Genomic DNA, 23,290 nt, shown 5'->3' on the forward strand with positions numbered 1-23,290 from the left:
TCAGGTAGAAGACCTCTGCCATACTTGCCTGATATTTGCAGGGCTTAATGGTCAACCCTGCCCTTTGTAGTCTGCCCAGCACCTCCCTGACATGTTGAAGGTGCTGTTGCCATGAACCAGCTGTAGATGGCAATATCATCTAGGTAAGGAAGGGCAAAATCTCCTGCTGCTGCTAGGATATGATTTACCAGCCTCTGAAAAGTTGATGGGGCATTTTTCATCCCAAAGGGCATTTTTGTGGACTTATACAAGCCAAAAATAGTCACAGAGGCTGACCTCTTCTATCACTGGGAGTCAAGGGCACCTGCCAGTAACCCTTGTTAAGATCAATAGTAGTAAGATACTTAACCCCACCCAGCTGCTCTAGGGCTTTATCTATCCTAGGCATGGGGTAAGCATTTGACTTTGTGTGACTAATTTCCTGTAGTCCACACAGAACCTGGTGCTGCCATCCTTTTTTGGTACCAGCACCACTGGGGAGGCCCAAAGAAGACTGTAGGACTCCTGAATTACTCCTCCAACATATCCTGTGTCTCCTCCCTCAGAGTCTGTTTGACTCTCTCAGGCACCCTATAAGGGGCCTGCTTAATAGGCTGTATCCACATGGTGCCTCACCAGGTGCACACTCTGGTTTCCTAGTGATCATGTCCTCAAACTCCTGTAACACTGCTCGGATTTCTCAAACCTGGATAGGTGATAGCTGCTGGGACATTGTTACCCCTTCCACTGGGGTGTCAGTCTGAGCCACACTGAGATCATCAGTCACCAGATTTCCCTCAGATTCCTTCTGCAATCCACTGCAAATACTCAGCACAAGGGGCTCCTATCATGGTAAGGTTTCATCATGTTAACATGATACAATTTGTGCTCCTGCCTAGCAGTTTCACCATGTAGTTAACATCACTGACCTTCCTTAGCAGCTTGTAGGGTCCCTCCCAAGCTGCTTGCAGCTTGTTGTTTCTGACAGAGATGAGAAGCATTACCTGCTGCCCTACAGCATACTCTCCAGCTCAAGCATTGCTGTCATACCAGACCTTTCTCTGCTGTTGAGCTTCTGCCAGGTTCTCCTGGGTCAGGCCCAATAGTTCCCTGAGCCTTCTCCTGAGGTTGAGGACATATGTCACAACAGACTCCTTGTGGGATTCACACTCACCCTCCCACTCATCTCAAATTAAATCTAGAGGCCCCCTCACTCTATGCCCATACAACAACTCAAAGGGTAAAAAAAAAACCTGTGAATTCCTGAGGAACATCTCTGTATCAAACAACAGATGGGGCAAATATTTGTCCCAATCCCTCTTAAACTGGTATGTAAATGCCCATCGTATGAACTTGAGTGTAGAGTTTAACCTCTCAACAAGACCATTAGTCTGGGGAGGGTAGGGGTGGTCTTTAGGTGATTCACCCCACAGTACTTCTACAGACAAGCCAGCAGGTCTGACATGAAACTGACACCTCTTAGTCAGTATTTCTTCTGGGAAACCTACCCTGCTGAAAATCTCTAACAAAGCATTTGCCACTTTTTCTTCCTCGGTGGAGGACAGAGCCACTGCCACAGGGTATCTGTTAACATAATCTACTAGGATATACTTTTTCCCTGTAGAACTTGGGGTACTCAGAGGCCCTACAATATCCATAGCTACCCTCTGAAATGGCTCTTCAATCTCAGGCAAAGGCATCATAGGAGCTCTCACCTTGCCTCCTGCCTTGCCTACCTTTTGGCACTGCTCACAGGTCCTGCAGTACCCTGTTACATCTCTGGAAATTCCAGGCCAATACAAGTTCTGCATAAAATGTGTCATTGTATGTTTTATGTCCATACAACCTGCAAAGGGAATATCATGGGCTATGGCTAGAAGTGCCAGACAGTAAGCTCTAAGCACTACCAACTGTTGTATTCTCTCACCTTCTAGCCCTCTCTCAGGGAGCACTCTCTATACAGTAATCCTTTATCCCAGTATATATTCCCTCTTCCTTAAGAATCAGGTGCCTAATTAGCTTACCTGCCTCAGGCCTTGCAATGTAGGGTCTGAGAGCTGAGCCTGTCTCAACTCTCGCTTTGTAACCCTTCCCAGCTCTGATTCCATAGAAAGTCTGATATTCACTGACAGTGATGCCTCACTGTCAGCCTGGGTACTACTACTCACCTCTATCCTTGAAGTTACTCTGTCCAAGAGAACATCAGTACCCGCAAGCAGCTGTGGCTCACCTTCGGTCTCACTTCTATAGCGTAGCTCCTTCCCAGAAGTAACCACCTCACCAGTCCTGGCTGCAAATGTGCGGTCTGTCTAGGTCTTCCCCAGGCTACCAGACCCACATGCTTGCCTCCTTGCTTGACTGCATGTAACTGCATAAACACATTGTACTGCCTCATCAAAATCCTTCCCTATCAAGCCATCTGCAGGATGGTAGCTTGGTACCATTGTTGTCTCAAGACAGCCTACTGTTGGCATTTTGTCTTTCCCACTTACTGGCTCCCTCACCTTTTGTTTCCCACCTTGCCTCCGTGTGCATCTGTATGCCACATGGTCCCAATGGTTGCATTCAAAACATTTAACCCTAGGTCGTGCATGTGTACCTGGACTAGTGGCTTCCCCTGCTACTGGCAGATTCAGTTGGGGCAGTCTGGGCTGCCCACCATGGAATCCTTTAGACCCATGAGCAGCACTGGGTATCCCCTTCCTGTGCAGGGATGCCCTGCTTGCTAGGTATAGGTCTCACTTCTTCCCCAACTCATCTGAAGTAGCACATTGTCTATCAGCTAACCAGATCCTCATGTCCTCAGGCAAAGTGCTAATGGCTTGTTCCCTCACCAAAGGATCTGCCAGCCCTTCAAAAGTGGTGACCTGACATCCACTCACCCACCTATGAAAATAAGTGCTCAGTTCAGCAATATATTCACACACACTTTCATCTGCCTTGCGTCTATGCTCACAAAACTTTCTCTTACAAGTTTCAGGTGTTAGCTTAAAAAATTCTAACAAACCATTCTTTACAGCATCATAGTTAAAACAGTCATAGTCAGATAATTTAGAAAGTACATTTACAACTTTACCATGGAGCAACGTGGTCAGGAACCATACCCAGAGTATTTGGTCAACATCATACTGTTTAGATACCCTCTCAAACATATGAATGAAACTATCAAAATTATCCCCCTCTGTAAACTGTGGAAGAAATTTACTGACCTTTTGTGATTCTGGGGTATGGTTACTCCCTTCCCTTCAACTCTGGCGAAGAGTCAGCATCTCCTTTTCATGATGCCTCTGACTCTCCTCCTCCATTTCCAAGCACCTGGCATCCAACTCAAGTCTCTTTAGCTCCAGATGGATTTTTACGTCCTCTGCAGAAAGGTTGAGCTGTCCATTCTCTGAGTGTTGTACATCTCCACGGCCAGTCTGATTGTCCTCCTGATTGCTATTTTCTGATGCACCTGTGACCAAAGCTGCAATCATGTCTGCCTTAGGTTTCCATGCACCAGTCCCTTAGCCTGGCACATCTCAGCTATTTGGCATCTTGTCAGCTTGCCATACCTCTCTGCTGACATGCTTGCCTGCTGTCCCTGACTCATCATCTTCTTTCGGCTGTTCCCATTAGGGTTCACCACAGCGGATCACCTGTTTCCATTTCATCCTGTCCTCTGCATCTTGCTCTGTCACACCAACCACCTGCATGTCCTCGCACACTACATCCATAAACCTTATCTTAGGCCTTCCTCTTTTCCTGTTACCTGGTAGCTTCATCCTTAGCGTCTTTTTCCCAATATACTCCGCATCCCTTCTCAGCACATGTCCAAACCAATGTAATCTTGCCTCTCTGGCTTTGTCTCCAAACCTTCCAACCTGGGCTGACCCTCTAACATACTTATTCCTAATCCTGTCAACCCTCGTCACACCCAGTGCAAATCTTAACATCTTTGACTCTGCCACATCCAGCTCAAACTCCTGCCTTTTTGTCAATGCCACTGTCTCCAACCCAAATAACATAGCTGGTCTCACTACCCTCTTGTAGACCTTCCCTTTCACTCTTACAGGTACTCGTCTGTCACAAATCACTCCTGACACTCTTCTCCACCCACTCCATCCTGCCTGTACACTCTTCTTCACCTCTCTTCCACAGTCACCGTTACTCTGAACTATTGACCCCAAGTATTTAAACTCATCCACCTTCGCCACCTCTACTCTTTGCATCCTCACCATTCCTCTATCCTCCCTCTAATTCACACACATATATTCTGTCTTAGTCCTGCTGACATTCACTCCTCTTCTCTCTAGAGCATATCTACATCTCTTCAGGGTCTCCTCCACCTGTTCCCTACTCTCACTACAGATCACAATGTCATCTGCAAACATCATAGTCCATGGGGACTCCTGTCTGATCTCGTCTATCAACCTGTCCATCACCATTGCAAATAAGAAAGGGCTCAGAGATGATCCTTGATGTAACCCCACCTCCACCTTAAACGCATCTGTCACTCCCACCACAGACCTCACCACTGTCACACTACCCTCGTACATATCCTGTCCCACTCTTACATACTTCTCTGACACTCCTGACTTCCTCATACAATACAACTCCTCTCTAGGCACCCTGTCATATGCTTTCTCCAAGTCTAGAAAAACACAATGCAACTCCTTCTGACATTCTCTGTTCTTCTCCATCTGTAGTGCTCTTTCCCGGCATGAAACCATACTGCTGTTCACTAATCATAACATCCCTTGTTAACCTAGCTTCCACTACTCTTTCCAATAACTTCATGTTGTGACTGATCAGTTTAATCCCTCTGTAGTTACTACAGCTCTGCACATCACCCTTATTCTTAAAAATCGGTACCAAAACACTTTTTCTCCATTCCTCAGGCATACTCTCACTTTCCAAGATTTCATTAAACAGTCTGGTTAAAAACTCCACTGCCATTTCACCTAAACACCTCCATGCTTCCACAGGTATGTCATCTGGGCCATCAGCCTTTCCATTCTTCATTCTCTTCATAGATATTCTTACTTCCTCCTTGCTAATCCACTGCACTTCATCATTCACTATCCCTGCATCATCCAACCTTCTCTCCCTCTCATTCTCTTCATTCATCAACCCCTCAAAGTACTCTTTCCATCTCCTCAACACACTCTCCTCACTTGTGAGTATGTTTTCCTCATTATCCTTTATCACCTTTATCTGCTGCACATCTTTCCTAGCTCGGTCCCTCTGTCTAGCCAATCAGTACAGGTCCTTTTCTGCCTCCTTAGTGTCCAACCTTTCATACAACTCTTCATATGCCTTATCCTTAGCCTTTGCCACCTCTCTCATGCCATGCACCTCATCTCCTTATATTCCTGTCAACTTTCATCTCTCTGACAATCCCACTTCTTTGCCAACCTCTTTGCCTGTATACTTTTCTGTACTTCCTCATTCCACCACCATGTCTCCTTGTCGTCCTTCCTCTGTCCCGATGTGACACCAAGCACCTTTCTTGCCGTCTCCCTTACTAGCTCTGCTGTAGTTACCCAGCTATTTGGTAACTCTTCACTGCCACCCAGTGCCTGTCTTAACTCCACCTCACAATTACCCTTTTTCAATTTCCACCATTTGATCCTTAGTGCTGCCCTCACACTCCTCCTCCTCTTCTTGATGACCAACGTCATCCTACAAACCACCATCCTATGCTGCCTAACTACACTTTCTCTGGTCACCACTTTACAGTCTCCAATCTCCTTCAAACTGGCCCTCCTACATAAGATATAATCCACCTGTGTGCATCTTCCTCCACTCTTGTATGTCACCCTATGCTCCTCCCTCTTGTTAAAATATGTATTCACCACAGCCATATCCATCCTTTTCACAAAATCCACTACCATCTGACCTTCTGCATTCCTTTGTTTAACACCATACTTACCCATCACTTCCTCATCCCCACTGTTCCCTTCACCAACATGCCCATTTAAATCTGCTCCAATCACCACTCTCTCACCCTTGGGTACAGTCATCACCACTTCATCCAATACACTCCAAAATTTTTCTTTCTCATCTATTGCACACCCAACTTGTGGAGCATATGCACTAACAACATTAATCATTACACCATCAATTTCCAGCTTCATAAACATCATTCTATCTGACACCCTTTTCACCTCCAAAACACTCTTCGCATACTGTTCCTTCAGAATAACTCCTAAGCCATTTCTCCTCCCATCCACACCATGATAAAACAATTTGAACCCACCTCCGATACACCTAGCCTTACTCCCCTTCCATCTGGTCTCTTGCACACACAATATACCTACCTTCCTTCTGTCCATATCAGCTAGCTCTCTCCCTATACCAGTCATACTACCAACATTCAAAGTTCCAAACCTCACTACCACAGTCCTAGCCTTTCTCCTCTCTTCCTACCTTTGGACATGCCTTCTGCCTCTTCTCAGCTAACAAAAAAAATAAAATAGTTGTGATCTGAATTCTGAATATTCACTGCATGGCTGATTTAGAGCACAAAAACACCTTCCGTGATCACTGTACACAAACTACAGGAGTACACTATCCACATCACTACAAGGCAATTAATATGTGATGTAGCTAACTCACTGCTATCAACCAAGTAATACTTGATGTGGCTATCCCACCACTGCCAAACAATTAATATGCGACACCCATGCACTAGTCCAGTAATCAAGGAGCCTCAATCCTCACCACTAGCACCAGTGAGGGGTGTGCACATTGAGAAGGATAACAAGTATACACACAGTAAAGTACAATTTCCCTTAAGAGCACACAGAGATCACAGTCAGTCTAGGGCTGGTTTCTTCCTTTCTCTCCAGATCCTGAATAAGACTCCCCCTGGCACAGCTATATGGTACAGATCTCAGCCTAGTGGTCAAGCCAAAACCTCCAGCACCCTCACTGTCCAGCCAGTACTTTGTGTTCCTGCCCAAGTAGCTGACACACACTTTGAGATATGAGTTATATACAACACACTGACATTCCTGGGGAAGGCTGCACAGGTTCTCCAGCTATGCCCCCTTCTCTCCAGACTATAAAGTAGAACTCGCTGCCACCAACCACTAATATCAGCTACTATAAGGCCTTTCCCAAAGAGTGACCAATTTCACTGTGCAATATTACTGTTATCCAAATAGTAAGTGTGACCCACCCAGAGCTAAAGCTGTTGGAGTGGTTTGGACAGTATCACTGAATACATGCAATGTACGCTAAGAGCTTAAATTATCTCTACACAAAACAGCCACAGTTGAAAGGTTTAAAAATATTTAATAATAAATAATAAAACCACAAGACAAATCTTATTACTTCAACACAGTGACATTACAGAGTTCAGAGATCACAGGAAAATGCTTTAAAATAATACAGTAAAATAGTCTGACATAAATATAGAAAACAGCTAGACTAATCTGGCAAAATTTAAATCTAACTCTAAGAGAAATACTAAGATCTAAGATCCTACTTACAGAGCAAAGGCAAAGTGCTGGTGAGTTGATGTGTTCAGGTTCAGACAAAATCCAAAATGCTCTCCTTTCTTTCTGCCCTTAAATTGATAACACGGTACTGCTGAGTCATTTCAGATTACATCATTAACAGTTCTGATTTGGTTTCCCAGGCTCACAGAACTTAAAATGTACATTTCTTTTTGTAATCTGCACCTGTAGGAAGCCACAGCAATAAGACATTTTACATGTAAAATCTAGTATTTAACTCTTTTCCTTAGACAATAGAAAGTATTCCTTAGTCCAGACATCCTGTCTCTGAGCTTGAGCTCAGTTATACAATGCTTTACTTATCAGCTTTCTTCCAACAGGGTGCACTGCGGTTACATTTTTGATGCTCAGAACATATAAGTGTTTTCTTACATTAGTAAACAACCTGTGGATTACATTAATATTTACAAATGACATAGAATTATTTACAAAATTCTGTCTAGCTAGGCTGGCAGCCTTCACATTTATAATGCCTTTTTTCCCCAGACCTGGCACTAGTGCATACACCTGGATTGGCACTTTTTTTATCCTGAACCTGTGTACCCATCTATCTCATTTTTAGTCTATCATTCTCCATTATATATAAAACACAGTCCATATAGCAGTGACATTTTTTGAAAACAGAGTACACCACATGAAGGCACTCACCAAGATTTGTGGATGAATTTCATTCCGGAAATATTGCTCCCCTTTTCTTGCTGATTTCAGCTTTCCATTGTGACCCCATATGAGGAAATCCAGCATTTTTAGGTCATTGTGGACCCAACACCTGAGCTTTCTCTCAACAAATTCCATTTATTTCTGCTTTAGTTCAAAACTTTCTCTCATGGAGCAAACAGGTATACTCCAGTCTAGGAGTCCCCTTTTTTATAACCTACACAAACAAAGAACATTGCAACAGGTACCCCATACTTTGCATAAGGATCTTGTTCCAAAGAAATCAAAGTGTCTGAAGACCCTTATACAAGAAAAGAAACATTATCATCAAGTAGCTGATGTCCCTAATCAATGATCTCAACACACTTCACCAAATGTTGACACTAGGTACTCTACAATAATGATGCCTATGTGGGACATAAACAAGTTAGGACTAAATCTTATCTGTTTCAGATTACCAATGACAGCTTGGAAAGTGGTCAGTCAACGCAATCTCTTCCTACAAGTAATTTACATTCCCTCCATCTGAACACAGTGACAGATTCTCTAAGCAGGTCCAGGACAGATCCTCATAAATGGATTTTAAACAGGGAGGTATTCTTTCCACTCACCCATCAGTTTGGAGTTCCCAGATAGACTTGTTTACATCAGTATTAGGCAGATGAGTCTATTTTGCTCCAGGCCTCCTTGCAAACAAGCAATGACAGCAGACACCTTTTGATAACCTCCAGGGGGAAGTTTGTCTATGCCTTTACATCTTTTCCTCTGATTTCCAAAGTTATCCAAAATATGAGAGAGGAAAATCCAAGGATACTGATGTTTATCTTGTTTGGGTCAAGACAACATTGCGGCTCACTTTACAAGTAATTGTTCAAGTGTCATTACCAAACTCTTCCTTTCTTGGTGGTCTAATTTACTGAGGACAAAGGGATGGCAATATAAACCTACAGACTCTGAACCTTATGATATGCATTGCAGGATTTTAATTCCTTTCAAGCACCTGTTCTCTCAGGAAATGCTGCAAATGTTTAGAGGCTAGAAAACCTAATACAAGAAATTTATATACATTCAAGTGGAAAAAATGTTTCTATCTGGTGTCAAAATAGAAACCAGAACCCCAGTACAGCAGTGGCTCTTCTGGCCCTTTGATGTCTCTATCAGTTGCTTAGATCTGGCTTTTTGGCACTTCTGGGCCTTTGATATATCTGTCAGTTGCTGAGATTTGGTTTAGTATACACTTCTGTCACGGTACATTGTTCAGCTATTTCTGCCTGTTTGCCACTGGATCCTCCTTTATCTAATGTTGATCATATCCATCTGTTTCTTACCCTCCTTTATCTAACATTGATCATGTCTATTTCTTATCCTCCTTTAACTTTGATCATGTCTGTTTCGTATCCTCCTTTATCTAACGTTGATCAAGTCTATCTGTTTCTTATCCTTTTATCTAACGTTGATCATATCTATCTGTTTCTTATCCTTTTGTCTAACGTTGATCGTCTTTTTCTTATCCTCTTTTATCTAACGTTGATCATGTCTGTTTCGTATCCTCCTTTATCTAACATTGATCATTTCTATCTGTTTCTCAAGGGCAGTAAACCACAAAGAGAGTGGACACTTCTTGGGACTTGAACTATATATTAGAAAAGTTAAGTCTTCCTCATTCTGAGGTAGATGCTAACTCTTCTTTGAAAATTTTGATCTGGAAAACTGCCTTACTGGTAGCCTTAAACTTAGCTAGGATATTCTTAGTACACACTTAAGACCTATAATAGCTTCAGTGGCTTCTAAGACAGAATTATTTACTGTTTTTATTGACAGAAACAAAGAATGTATTTGATGACAAAATGCACGTTTTTCAGACTGTTCTCATTTTTTTTTTATTTTTAATAGTAGTGTTGCCATGGAGGCTGCTTTAACCGCAGTTTTTTCAATATCATCTTTTCGTACAAGGAAACAAATATTTTTCTCATTAATTTCTGGCCTGATATTAAAATTTCTGAGGTACATGGATATTTTTATTATTTGGGAATGTAGTGAACAAGCCTTGAATTAACTTGTTCTTTTTCTGAATGCAAGTACAGATTTCCTGGAATTCACTTGCTCTTATGATAGGGACATTATTAATCAAGTAGATGTCAAGATTTACATGGATGATTTCATGAATTGATACCAGTCTAATATTTACTGTAAAGCTGACTTTTCAAATGGCTCTTTACACTTATTTGCTACCACCTTCTCTGACAAAGAACTGCCTTGTTTATTGGACAAATGGTAAGGTTATCTAGACTGGCTTCAAATAACAGTGCAGTACTGGTAGAGTTGGAAGTTTTGGAATCAGTGTTACCTCATGCCACTGGTTTATAATATTGCTTTTGAGGTTGTTACCAACAGTTCTTTTAGGCTTTATCATATTTTATCTAATTACAGTTCAGGCTGGCAAATCACAAATTGGACCAGAAAGTACAGCAGAGCTATGAGCATTGCTTTTAACAAAAAAATTGAAGCTAAGGAAACTAGGATTAATAACTGTAAGGTTGCTTTTGTTTCTAAATTGGGTGATAAGCCTACAAACTTGGCAGAAATATTAAAAACTTACGACAGGCAGGTAATAATGACTAGTACCAATTTGCAGAAAGATAAAGTAAAATGTGGAGTATAAACATAATGTAGATTTATACATGAATCTTTTAGAAGTTCATTCAGTAAACAATTTTCTGTAATGTCACCTTTAAGTGTAATAGAAAGAGATGCTTGCCACCTGTCATGTACAGCTTTTTATGTTAGTAAATGGAATATACTTGGACATTTAGGATTTATCGACTTAGCCTTTGTTGACTGGGTTAGCCCCACTAGGCTAGTAGCCTTCTTTCAGGGGATACCCGAGGTTGCATTTATACTACTGGGAGAAATTTGGTGAGGGCATCAGGGAACTTGCGCTACTCATTCGTGTTTAGGAGTGCTGCTTGTGGTGCTCTTCATGCTTCCAGTCTGGATGCAGAGGCAGCTCAGAGATGCAGGAAGAAACATGGTGAGTGGTGAAGGTGAAAAAGGAGAGATGGTCAGTGTATTGGAAGGTAAGGAAATTGTATGGGAGACGAGAGAGTCTGGTGTTACACAGTGCAAGGCAACTGTGAGGACTGAGGAGGGAGAGTAGCAGTTAATGTTGCAGAATGTTTATTTAAAGGACATGGTGAATTGAAGTGCACCAGAGAATGATATGGCAGCATCATGGGGTGAGATTATGGAGAGAATACAGGAGGAGGTGGTGAGAGAGATTGTGAAAAAGGAAAAGTATGTGTAGGTGGTGAAAGGAGGAGTAAGATGAGCAGAGGAGTGAGTAAGAGAGATGGCAAGGAAGAAATTTGTGGTAAAGCTGAGCAACAAAAAAGAAAAAGGGCTTGAAAGGTATGAGGGTTGGGACACAGTAACTGCACGCTTGGGTACTTTCTCTAAGGAGGTAAGAACTTTTATACTTATTAACAAAGAGGTATTTTGTGACATTTTGTTTGAGACAAGAAAGTACATGGAGAAGTTTTTAGAACAATTTGAAATAAAGAAAAACTGTAATCCATGGAATTAATATGTTGTACAAAAATGTAATAGAGACACAATAAAGATAATTTGACTGAATCTGTCAGCCAGCAAGTTTGCTATATCTATGACATTTGTATATGTGGTGTCCGTGACTACCATTTCTGAACAGATCTGGGTGCTTCCTTTGAAGTTGCGGACATATGAGAAGAAGGCCTTATGATTGCCTCTAGTAGACGTGGCCAATTTGGACTCTGCTTTGGAGGATCTCACTGGTGCTGTTATTTGCTTGTTAAGGCTAAGGAGAGATTGCTTCCTGTTGGGCACCTGCTCCTACTTGGTCCTGGACAGCAATTTTTTACTTTTGTTATAGAGTTTATCACAGATGTCCACCAAATAGATTACTCTTCTTTGTGGATGATTATTTAGTCCTGTCAGGTATTCTTGATTCCATGTTTCTATATAAATGAATGTCTAGTGCGTTGGTGTAGTTTTGGATATTGGTAGCAGTTGCTACAGTGGGAGAAGGGGTTGTGAAGCTGTTTATTCCATCCCTCAGGAGGCTGTAATCAGCTTTGGAAAAGTTATTTTGTTTGACCCTAGCTAGAGGAGAGTCAGGGGCGATGATGACTTTGAAACTGACTGGTCTATGGTCGGATCTTACCAGAAAGGATGATACTGTAGGGATGCTGCAGTGATTACTCAAATTGGTTAATACCAAGTCCAAGCTATTATCACCTCTTGTGGGGGTATTGGCTAGCTGTTCCAAGGCATTTGCATTGCCGAAATCGAGGAATCTCTGGGCATTTGTGTTTTAGCATGAGTAGTTCTTCCAGTCTGTTTGGGTAGGTAAAGTCACCTAGGGTCAGGGTAAAGAGTTGAATCTTGATAGATTCAAAGAGGTCCAGATAGGCAGATTGGGCATCTAGAGTCAGATTTGGGGGTTGGTAGCTATCTATAATTTGTAATCCACACTAGCACCTCTGTCAGGCAAAGCAGTAAAGCCACGGATAAAATCTTCAGTGAACACTCATTTATTTAGCAGATTCCAACAGCTGCAGAACCACCAGCACTAACACAAAACACATAAACATCTTAAAGTTTCTGTTTTCATTCGATGCACCATCAGGTGAGGGCCATCTGGATATATTTATTCTTACAATAGTCCGCTACTCTCTCTAGATTAGTATAACTGCCCAATAAGGCCCTTCGACCAGCAGGAATCTCCTCTTCCGGCAGCATCCTATAATTGAATAGAGGTCTTGCCAATGGTTAACTTCACCTGGAGTGTCTCCTGTATGATTAAGATAGTTTACAAAAAAAGAGAAAAAATACATGAAATGAATCAGGAGAAGATTAAGAATATGTTATATAAGCAGAGGTATTTTTATAAGGAAAAAAGAAGAGGTTGCTCTATATTTAAATAGGATAATAAAAGAAAACAGAGTAATAAGAGAACTGCAGAATGATAAAAGAGAGCGATTACACAAGAAAAAACATTTGAGCTAATAAAAACACATATAAAATACTTTTAAAAGAAGGAAATAAGATAGACAAAAATGTAAAGTTAAAAACTGAATAAAGAGGATAATAAAAGTTTGGAAGAAAGTATAAAATCATTTAATGATATTTTAAAAGTAAATATGGAAAAAGGTACTGGACTGGATGGTATTGAATATCACATGTATAATAATATAGAAGAGTGGCAAAAAGTGTAGTTTGTGGAAGTGTTAATGAATGGTTGGAAAGGGAGTTGCAGAAAAATAAATATGTATAGGGTTATAAAATTCATACGGAAGAAAGGAGAAAAGGAGGATGTTAGAAATTGGAGACCTATAGTATTGAATAATACAGATATAGTTATGAGAATAGTAGGAAAATGACTAGGAAATAAAATAGATTTTTGGAAGCAAGGGAAAGGGAGTCAAGATTTACTATGGATAATGAGACAGATGATAGATGATACCATAAATAAAAAGTTTGAAGCTAAAGTTATAGTAGGAGATTTGAATAAAGCACTTGATAGGATACAGTACGAATGTTTGTGATATGTAAAAAGGTTGAAGCTAAAGTTATGGTAGGAGATTTGAGTAAATCACTTGACAGGATATAGTAAGAATGTTTGTGATATGTTAAAAGAGCATTGTAAAATTAAAATTATAAAAAATAATTACTTCAGTATATGAATTTAATACTGTGAGCATAACATTAAAAAGATGATTAAGTTAAGAAATAAAAATAGAATGTGGCATAAGGCAGGGATGCCCAGCAAGTAGTATTTTATTTGTATTTGCTATGAACGTAGTAAATAAGATGAAAAGAGTGTTAAAAATGGCAGAATATAAGATAAAAGGAGGAATGCAATTCCAATAATCCATACATATGCAGATAATATAGTTTCAATTACGAAGAGCAAAGGAGTAGCTGGAAGAAGGGATCGGGTAATTAAGTTGGTATTTAAAGATGATTGGTTTAAGTATAAATAAAGACAAGAATAAAGGGATTTGGAAGCAGTTAGAAATCTTATACCAGATTTGGATGGTACAAAAACATTTTTTAAATGGAATGAGGTTTTTTTTTTTTGGAGATTAACAACAAGCGAATTGTTTGTTAAAGCTAATATGCTGGGGAAAGTGAGAAAACAGAACAGGTTTTCTTGAATTGTACAAGAGTAAAAGAATTATGGAAAAATGTGAAAATAAGATATTGGAAGATTTTAAAAATGCCAAATATGTAAATATGAATACGTTAGAATGTGGGTATTATGGCAAGAGAAAACAAAAATAGGTGAAGAAAACTGATAAAAAAAATTCCATATTTTATGGACTATATGGAATAAAGGAATAAATTAAATGAAATTTAATGGAAAATGGGTATTATCAGAGATTTTGAAAAATATACGTTTTTTTTTATAAAAACAGGGTGGGGGAATAATTAAAGTATATAAGGGTATTGTATTGTAAATGTAAATAATTGTAAGCCATGTATATTATGTAAATGATGTAAATAATGTAAATGTGATGCAATAATAAAAAACCTCTACTATTTTGACTCATGCTGTGGGATCAAGTACCAACTCAGGCAGATAAGGCTTCAGTTTAAATGTCTCATCCGAAGGACGAGTGTACATGGCATTAAAGCACAAGGTTTAAGTAATACACTATATAGGTATAGCCAAGTTTCTGATACTTTTAAAAAGAACGTGTATTACATTTTGGAAGAATTGCCATTTCAAAGAGGAAGATTTTGGAGGAAAAATTAGAATATAGAAAACTGCATTGGCAATTATTTAATGCAACACAATTCCCTGGATTAAATGTTAATGAACACACCTTGGACCAAAGTTCTACTGTCAAAAACAACCAATGTGGAAAATCCAAAACTGAGGGAGGAAACACCAAGCCAAGACTTCAGACAAATATTTATTAAAACAATAAAATAAAAACAGTAAAAGTGCACAATGAACGCTTTCAGGCAAACATGCCCTTCATCAAACAGCATTCAACAAACAACACAATAAATTTAAAATACTCTTCCTCCTATCAGAATTCAGTAGTTTACCCTCCTTTTTCTTAGGATAGGTTTTAAAGGGACAATAGCATTTAAGCCTGGGGCTTTCAGTCCCATGCCTAATGATCCACCTTGTTTCATTACATTCAGCATGTTTATCTGAAAGCACTCAGTGTTCACTTCTAATGTTTTTATTTTATTGTTTTAATAAATATCTGTCCGAAGTCTTGGCTTGGTGTTTCCTGCCTCACTGGATTAAATGTTTACATTTCTATAGTGAATTGTTTTGGTGCTTAGATCAGCCAAATTATAACATTTTTTATTTATGTAGTTTACAATGCTTTAAAATAACACGGAACTTTTATAAATTTTTGACCTTTTATTAAGGCAGTTTTTTCCTTAGAGGTCATGTGAGCTGTATGAACTTTGTTCAGAAGGAAGCAATTGTCATGTGATTTGAAAGTTGTATAAAAGGACATGGTTGTTATGTAAGGTCTGAGGAATTTCCATTACATTTGGGAATGAAAGTGCAAACCTTTGGTGAATAAATCTAAGATTGGTTGCGCCTTTGCCAGCATTACTTATTTTTGTAATCTTTTTGTACACTGACTTTTACTTTTTTATCCTTCTTTCATCCCTAATGTGGTTTCTACATTCATTTTAATCAGACTTGTCGATCTAACTACTTTTTTCCCAAACCATCAAAATAAGGGAGAAAATCTAAGCCATTAAGTATTGCTCTAATTCACTTAAAATGTTACTAGAATTACTTCTTTTGTATCAACATGCATTTTCTGAACAATATGAAGTATAAAATTATAAAGTCTGGCATTATTGACTGACAGCATTTTTCTCTTTGGTCCTCAAGGTAAAGACCTTCTAATCAAAGTAAAAAAATGGGGGGGGGGTGAAAGGCCCAAAATCAGGGAAAGATTTTAAATATTGCTCATATAAACTTAGAAAGTTCATAGACTAACAGGCATTGTATTAAAATTTTCTAAAGGATATGAAGTGCGAAACTCAAATGTCTGCCATTACTTAGTGACCTCATTCTTCAATAATTTTCCAGAAAACCTCTCAATTTATGTGGGGCAGACCATAAATCTCTATGTAATTCTGGACATTTGAGAGGTATGGAATGTGGTACTGGCGTTTGTTAATGATATGCAAGTATTTTAACAAATGCTAGTACTGCACTGGCAATCCTGGCAGAAGCCATGAATTACAAAATGTGTGGTAGACTGACTGACTAGCCAGGCACTTTAAACACCTTTGCACATGTAGAAGGTCTGTGCACATGTAGAAGGTCTGTGGAAATGTGTCGTTGAGTTATCTGTATATAGCTAATAATCTGGTACTGACACGTTTTGAGTATAAGCAAAGTCAGAATATGATATGAATAACATTAGGTAGTAATTGGACTTTATTTGATTCTAAAATGAGTCTTTATAGATAACATTATGGAAAGAAGTAAATATTTTAACATAATTTAATAGATGGCAAAGATGGTAGAAGACAAGTAGATCTATCAGTTGTATAATACAACATCAAACAGGCATGGTAGCAGAGCTTGGGAATTTGTAGTATTAAGGATGTCTGTGATAGGTCTATGATCAGATAGATTCCTGTGATAGATCGAGGTAGGTTTGGGGGGGAATGTGTTAATTTAAAGGATAAACTTTTAAAAAAAGAAACTCTTTTTATTTTGAAATGTAGTACTTTAGAGCCCTTAGGGCTTAATAAGGAATGTAACTGGAGGTATGTAATTTAGTGATGATAATTTAATTGTCTTTTTAATTGTCTAATTGATAAAGGTATGATTATTTAATCTGCTGTGTGCTTGGTGCATTTTACTCTTGGAAGGCTCTTTTGCCGAGGTGCTAAGTCTTATTAAACTGTGAATATATTGGGTTCTTTGGTCATTGTGGTTTTGTTTTGTTCCTATTTTTCTTAGTGTGTTTCTCTTTTTTTGGTTTATATATGGCCACTGATCCTGCTGATAACATACATGTTTCGAGATGACTCTACAGATAGTAGTCAGAGATCCATGGAGCAGTATGTTTTGCAATGTAGTGATAAGGGCTCTCAAAATGATAATGCAAGTACGGTTTCAGTTGAAAACCCATTTAATGGCCCTTCAGTGTCTGTGCTGCAGCTCCTGATATGGTATGGAAACATTTCATGGGAGAACACTATTGTCACTTCTGTGAATTCATTGCTGCTTTCTGCAGAGGTACATAACTTAAAAGAGAAGCTGGAATCATTGCTTCTAAAGGAGACTTAGCACCCAGATGAATATTTTGAGCTTGCAGAGATAAATACAAATGGATATTGCTGCTAGAGGTCTTAGAGCCTCTCAGGTTCCTACAAGTCCCTTTGATGAAACAAATCCAGGGGATGCCACTTTCCGTAAAAGGTGGATTGAGGCAGCTCATCGTTGCTCAGTTGAATGGGTGCGTATCTTAATCAATAGAGACCACCTTAAGAAAAGACGGCTTAAGGAAGAAATTATGTCATTAAGTACTGAATTACAATAACACATTTCCTCTGTTAAATTAGATGAAGTTTTGCGTAATATGAATGGCAGATTGGAAGAGCTGGAAACAGAGTTGGTTGAATGCAAAACTATGAAAATTTATAGAAATATCAAAGATTACAGTTTGGATCAAGCGTTTCTTTGGAAATGCTCACGTGATAGGTCGTCTTCTGGTCGAGGAAGGAGACCTTATAATAATATCTCTAATAGTAGTTCAGTTTCTTTTGCTAACTCTGAAGAAGCCGATAGCAATAATGACACTGACAGTTATTTTCCAACACTTCCACAAGCACAGAATCTCGCTGATATGAACAAACGCTTTCAGAACAGTGATAACACCAGCAGTAAAAAAACGGGGTTGTTATGATGGGGGACAATCTAAGAACTTTGGGAGAAACTACAAATATCAAAAAACAAGAAAACATGATGGAACTGATAAGTGCAATTTTTTCAGGACTCTTTAGAAGTGAACTTGTCTAAATGTGAGATTTCTGATGTGGTGCTATCTGTGTTACAGTTGGCACTTAAATTTATTCCGACAGCCTTACCTTGACTTCATGTGTTAAAAAGTGATATATATATATATATATATATATATATATATATATATATATATATATATATATATATATATATATATATATATATATATAAAATTTATTTATAGATAGATATGTGTCTACTTCTAAATTTTGAAGTTTCAAAACTTCGAATTTGTTATGGTTGAGACATAAGATCAAAGATTTAAACGTCGAACCATTTAAATGGAGATCACCGTACAGTGCAGAAGGTATATTTATTGTTTTCCTTACTGTAGTGCAATATCGGAGTTGGCATATTTAAATGGCAAGAGGTGTGGAGGGTGTAGGAGGGAAAACATAAACAAAGGATGTTTTTGTTTTTATTTTTTTTGTTTACATTTTATTTCGGAGTTTCAAAACTTCAAATTTGTTATGGCCGAGACCATAGGTTTGATGTTTTGAAACTTTGAAATGCAGAAGTAGGCCCATATACATACATACATGCATAAAATTTGTATATTTTGTAAGGGTCAAATCTAAAGCCTAATGGTACAAAGATTGTGTCCCCTTCAGAGCTATAACTGGATTGTCTTATAGATTTGTTTGGATCAAGCATGATGGTCTTCAATGACTTAGGAATTGTTTGGTAGTCAGTTAATTTAATAAAAATGGTCTGTTTGCAAATAGAGACTGGTATTCTGCACCGAGTGCACGTTACCACTCCCGTTATCCTTCCTTTCAGCAGATTTAAGGCTGACTTATTCCTCTTTTACTAGCTCGGTTATGAAATTGACATACAGTGATTTATCCCTGCCATCAGTTGACAGTAACAGAAAGCTTGAATGGTACCTGACAGGGTTGATGTACTGGTTGTAAGTCAGGATTCGGTCCATGCCACTCCATGTGAGAGGGATGACCTTTGCACCTTCAAGTAAATAATAACCACTTTGCATCACGTCTTCATTGGGAAAGGGGTAGGGGAAAATTAAGACTTCGGATGCTTATGTAAAGTTTAACTTAGTCTGAGAGGACAGATTGTCAGCCAGTTTAGCATACAGCAGTAGGAGCAGCTGTTTATATCATATAACTGAAGTAGTATACATTGGGATGGCCTTGCCAAATTCAGGAGATTTAAATAGATTAGCTTTTTTCAGCTATCAGGAAAGCCCTAATTCACCCTCATTCCTAGCAGATGTTCTGTTGGAAGACATGCAGTGTGTGTAACACTGGACTGCTTAATCTTTCTGCATGCAGTGACCTCACCTCCACAGAACAAATACTCATGCATGCTTCTCCAAGTCTACCCTGGGGAAATCAGTGTATACATTTGCCCCTGGACATGCACCCAACCCCCACTACTCTTGAGGCAGGCGAGTGGGCTTACACAAATCTTTCCAGTTCCGTCCCCTTGCCAGCTCTATTTGAAAAGCACAGGCTGCATTCAGGAAAAGACAAAGGCACCAAGTCTTTATCTCTGTTTCTCTATCTCAAAGTGACCACCACATAATTAGATATTTTATTTCTTATTGCCATCTGTAAACTACTGCAAAAGTTTAACATATCTATGCGAGTCTGTGCATGCCTAGGTCAAAGTGACACTTTTGATTAAAGCAATTAAATATTTCCATTGTCATTTTTCAAAAGTCAAAAGTACTAGAAAATATACTGTGTATATCAGGTGCATAAAATTCTGCGTCTTGAGCCTGAGGCAAGAAGTTGGAAAACTTATTAAATATAAGTTGTATCTCCAACTGCAGCATATCAGAAAATTGTACTGCCTATGCTGATACATAAATATTTAATTCTAACAGGCTAAGAGCAGCTTTTGATAATCTGAATACTCTGTTATGCTACTTGGGAGGCAAGTAGTCAAATGAAGGTGAAAAAAATTAGCCTTGACAGCCTTCCTTTATATCGTCTCTTTGAATAATTCATATTTTGCCTTTGTCTTCGCTGATGTTCACTGCAAGCAGAGACATCACCTTTTGGCCTTTTGGCAAAAATCAAGTGAAGATTGTTAAACATGATTTTTGCTCTTTTTTTTAAGTATGTTAAAGTGATACAAATGTGTCTCAGTGATTCTAGAATATTAATACAGGCACAGATAGATTATAATTAATCAGTGATTGTTTCAAAGGTAACGAGGGCTCGTACGTTAGGGATTTTAAAGAAGAGTATCTTGGGAGATGGTAGGAGGCAATGTTAAGTACTAGCCTAATGAAATATGCCTTACGATCATTTTAATTTCAAGTTTAAGCATTACATAATTTGCCTTCTTAAATCTTCCAACTCTAAGATGAATGTAATACTTTGAGAAGCAATCATATAAGTTCTCATTTAGTCTGCAGCTTCATTACATTAACTGGGGAGATAAGTCTTTAATCTTGTTCGCTAAACTGATTTTTAGGTTCTGAATTTAATTTTGTCACAGTTTACATTAAGAATAAAAGAGATTATATAATTTCACAGAGGCTTTCAAGTTCCTTATCCAGCCACAGTATTTGTGGATAAAAACCTTTTTTGGTGCAATTAGTTACTGCAGGGACAAGAGAAACATCCAAATTAGCTTCAATACATATTTTTTATTAAATTTTCAAAAAATCCTAAGGATTTTCAAGGTTATCTGTGACATATTCCAGATGACCATAGGAACAATCTCATGAGAAAATGTGAGCTCCTTCAATGAGAAATGTATATATATATATATATATGTGTGTGTGTGTGTGTGTGTGTGTATATATATATATATATATATATATATATATATATATTTATATGTATATATGTATATATATATATATATATATATATATATATATGTATGTATGGATTCACTTCATAACACTGAAAGCGAGAAAACTTCATAATATAGAAGACCAAAACACTGAAAACACAAAGCATACATATACTGAGTTTAAACAACATAAATAATAGCACTTTCCACCAAGTGTAAGCAGGGGGGCAAGCCCCCCTGCACCCCCCCATGTGAGGGGCTGCAACCCCCATACCCCCTGCTACTTAAATATATCAACTCCAAGATTGCACTTAGTATAGTGAAGTGCAATCTTGGAGTTGAAATATATAAATAGCATTGGGTGTGGGGGTGCAGGGGGCTTGCCCCTTTTGCTTACATTTGGTGGAAAGTGCTATGATTTATGTTGTTTAAACTCAGTATAATTATGATATGTGTTTTCAGCGTTTTGAGTTTTGATATTTTGGTATTATGACGTGAATCCATACACACACACACACACACACACACACACACACTCTCACACACACACTCTCACACACACACACATACATATATAGGAGCACTATGCCCCTTCCCTGGGGATTGTGCGATCTCAAGTTAGTATATACAGTCAACAAGGGGTATGGGGAGTGCAGAAAACAATAGATTTCTTTTGTGTGTTCTGAGGTTTTACCTTGGAGCATGCACATTAGGCTGTCAATGTTTTTTTTACAATGTTTTTAGTGTCACTGTACTGAAGTTTAGATTATATATATTTATATATCACAATGCCACATGCACTACTGTCCCAGCTTATAGAGACACTTAGACTTCTTGAATTCTATTTTACTTTGTCATCTCTGACCTTTGCTGAAATAAAGAAATACCTAGTGTCCTTGCTGGGTACAGTTATGTAGCCAATAATCATGGAATCGTATACAAACATTATGTCATTAATATGTTTTATGTCATAAGTGACAGAATGCCATGCCAGTTTTTCATTTCAGCATCTCAGCTGACTATCATGGGTAACTCTATAATTCAGAAGTGAGTCACTCATTCAGATCACTTAATTACAGGCCCAAATATTTACAAGAAATGCAGTGATTCTTCAAGAAACAAAACTTAAATGCCTGAATTTGCATTCTTGCATTATCTTGTGTTCTTACATTCTCAGTTTTTCAAATGAGTCAACTTTCAACTCTAGTGCTTTTTTCATGATGTGTGAACTTTGAGTACCACGTTTATGCATGCTCAGTTTCTGTAAACCTCCAATCATTTTAAGCTGCCATTCTTTTAAGTATCTTATCAAGATATAATAAAGCAGGTCCCTTCAGTAGACTGACTCTTCAGAAACTCAAATTTTATGTGACTGAGACCATATGATCAGCTTTTATAAATTCAGTGTATTTTATGGAGATCACAGTACAGTGGGAATTGAATAATGTACCCTTTCCCCAGTATACTGAGATCTTGGAGTTGGTATATATAATTTGCAGGGAGGTATGCCCTTTTGCAAAAACAGATTTTTTATGTCTTTTTTTTAGTTTTCATTGTTGTTTAACTTGGATCATATTCTCTTGACTATGTGCAGTTTGATGTTCCATAACATTGATGTTTTTAATAGGGACCCATAACAGAGTGGTGGAAGTTATGCCAAATTTAGTCGTTCATTGCCAATGCATTTGAGCCCTTGGGCATCAGTCTCAGAATCAATGTTGACCTTTCAGGATCAAATTCCTACATAATTCCTACATTGGCATAGCTATAATATATTAAATAGTAATTGAAATGTTGCAAGAATAAGGGTGATAGAGCGAAAAAAAAGAGCTGAAACCATGCAAAGGTGCAGAATAGCTTCTACTGCATGTTAGTTCTGGTAAAGCAACACAAGGGTAACTACCATTAAATCTCTGCTAATCGTATGCTTAAAGTCACTTTATGAAGAATCTTTATTTTATAAGTAATTGAATTTTAATTATACACCTCATGTAAAGTTGTAAATGATTCACAAAACTGAACTTTCGTGGTAGGTAATGGACAAAGATTTACACACAACTGCAAAGCATGCTTGGTAATCAAAACAATTTCTTTGGAAAAGCAGTGTCTTTCTTACATTGTGGTTTCATTACTACATTACATGTTTTAATTTGTAATGTATTGTGTTATAAGTAAGAAACTCCTATTGAGGCATTTACCATGTAAATTTAGTAGCCTACACATTCATTTATCTAGTGAGGCAATGTAAGCTCAGTCTTTCATGATGTCACGGCAGGGGGATTCAATTTGAGGAAAATTTCATAAGGCGATCTTT

Source organism: Protopterus annectens, chromosome 9.part0, assembly GCF_019279795.1.
Source record: "Protopterus annectens isolate FY-2018-M chromosome 9.part0, PAN1.0, whole genome shotgun sequence".
Classification (NCBI taxonomy): domain Eukaryota; kingdom Metazoa; phylum Chordata; order Ceratodontiformes; family Protopteridae; genus Protopterus; species Protopterus annectens.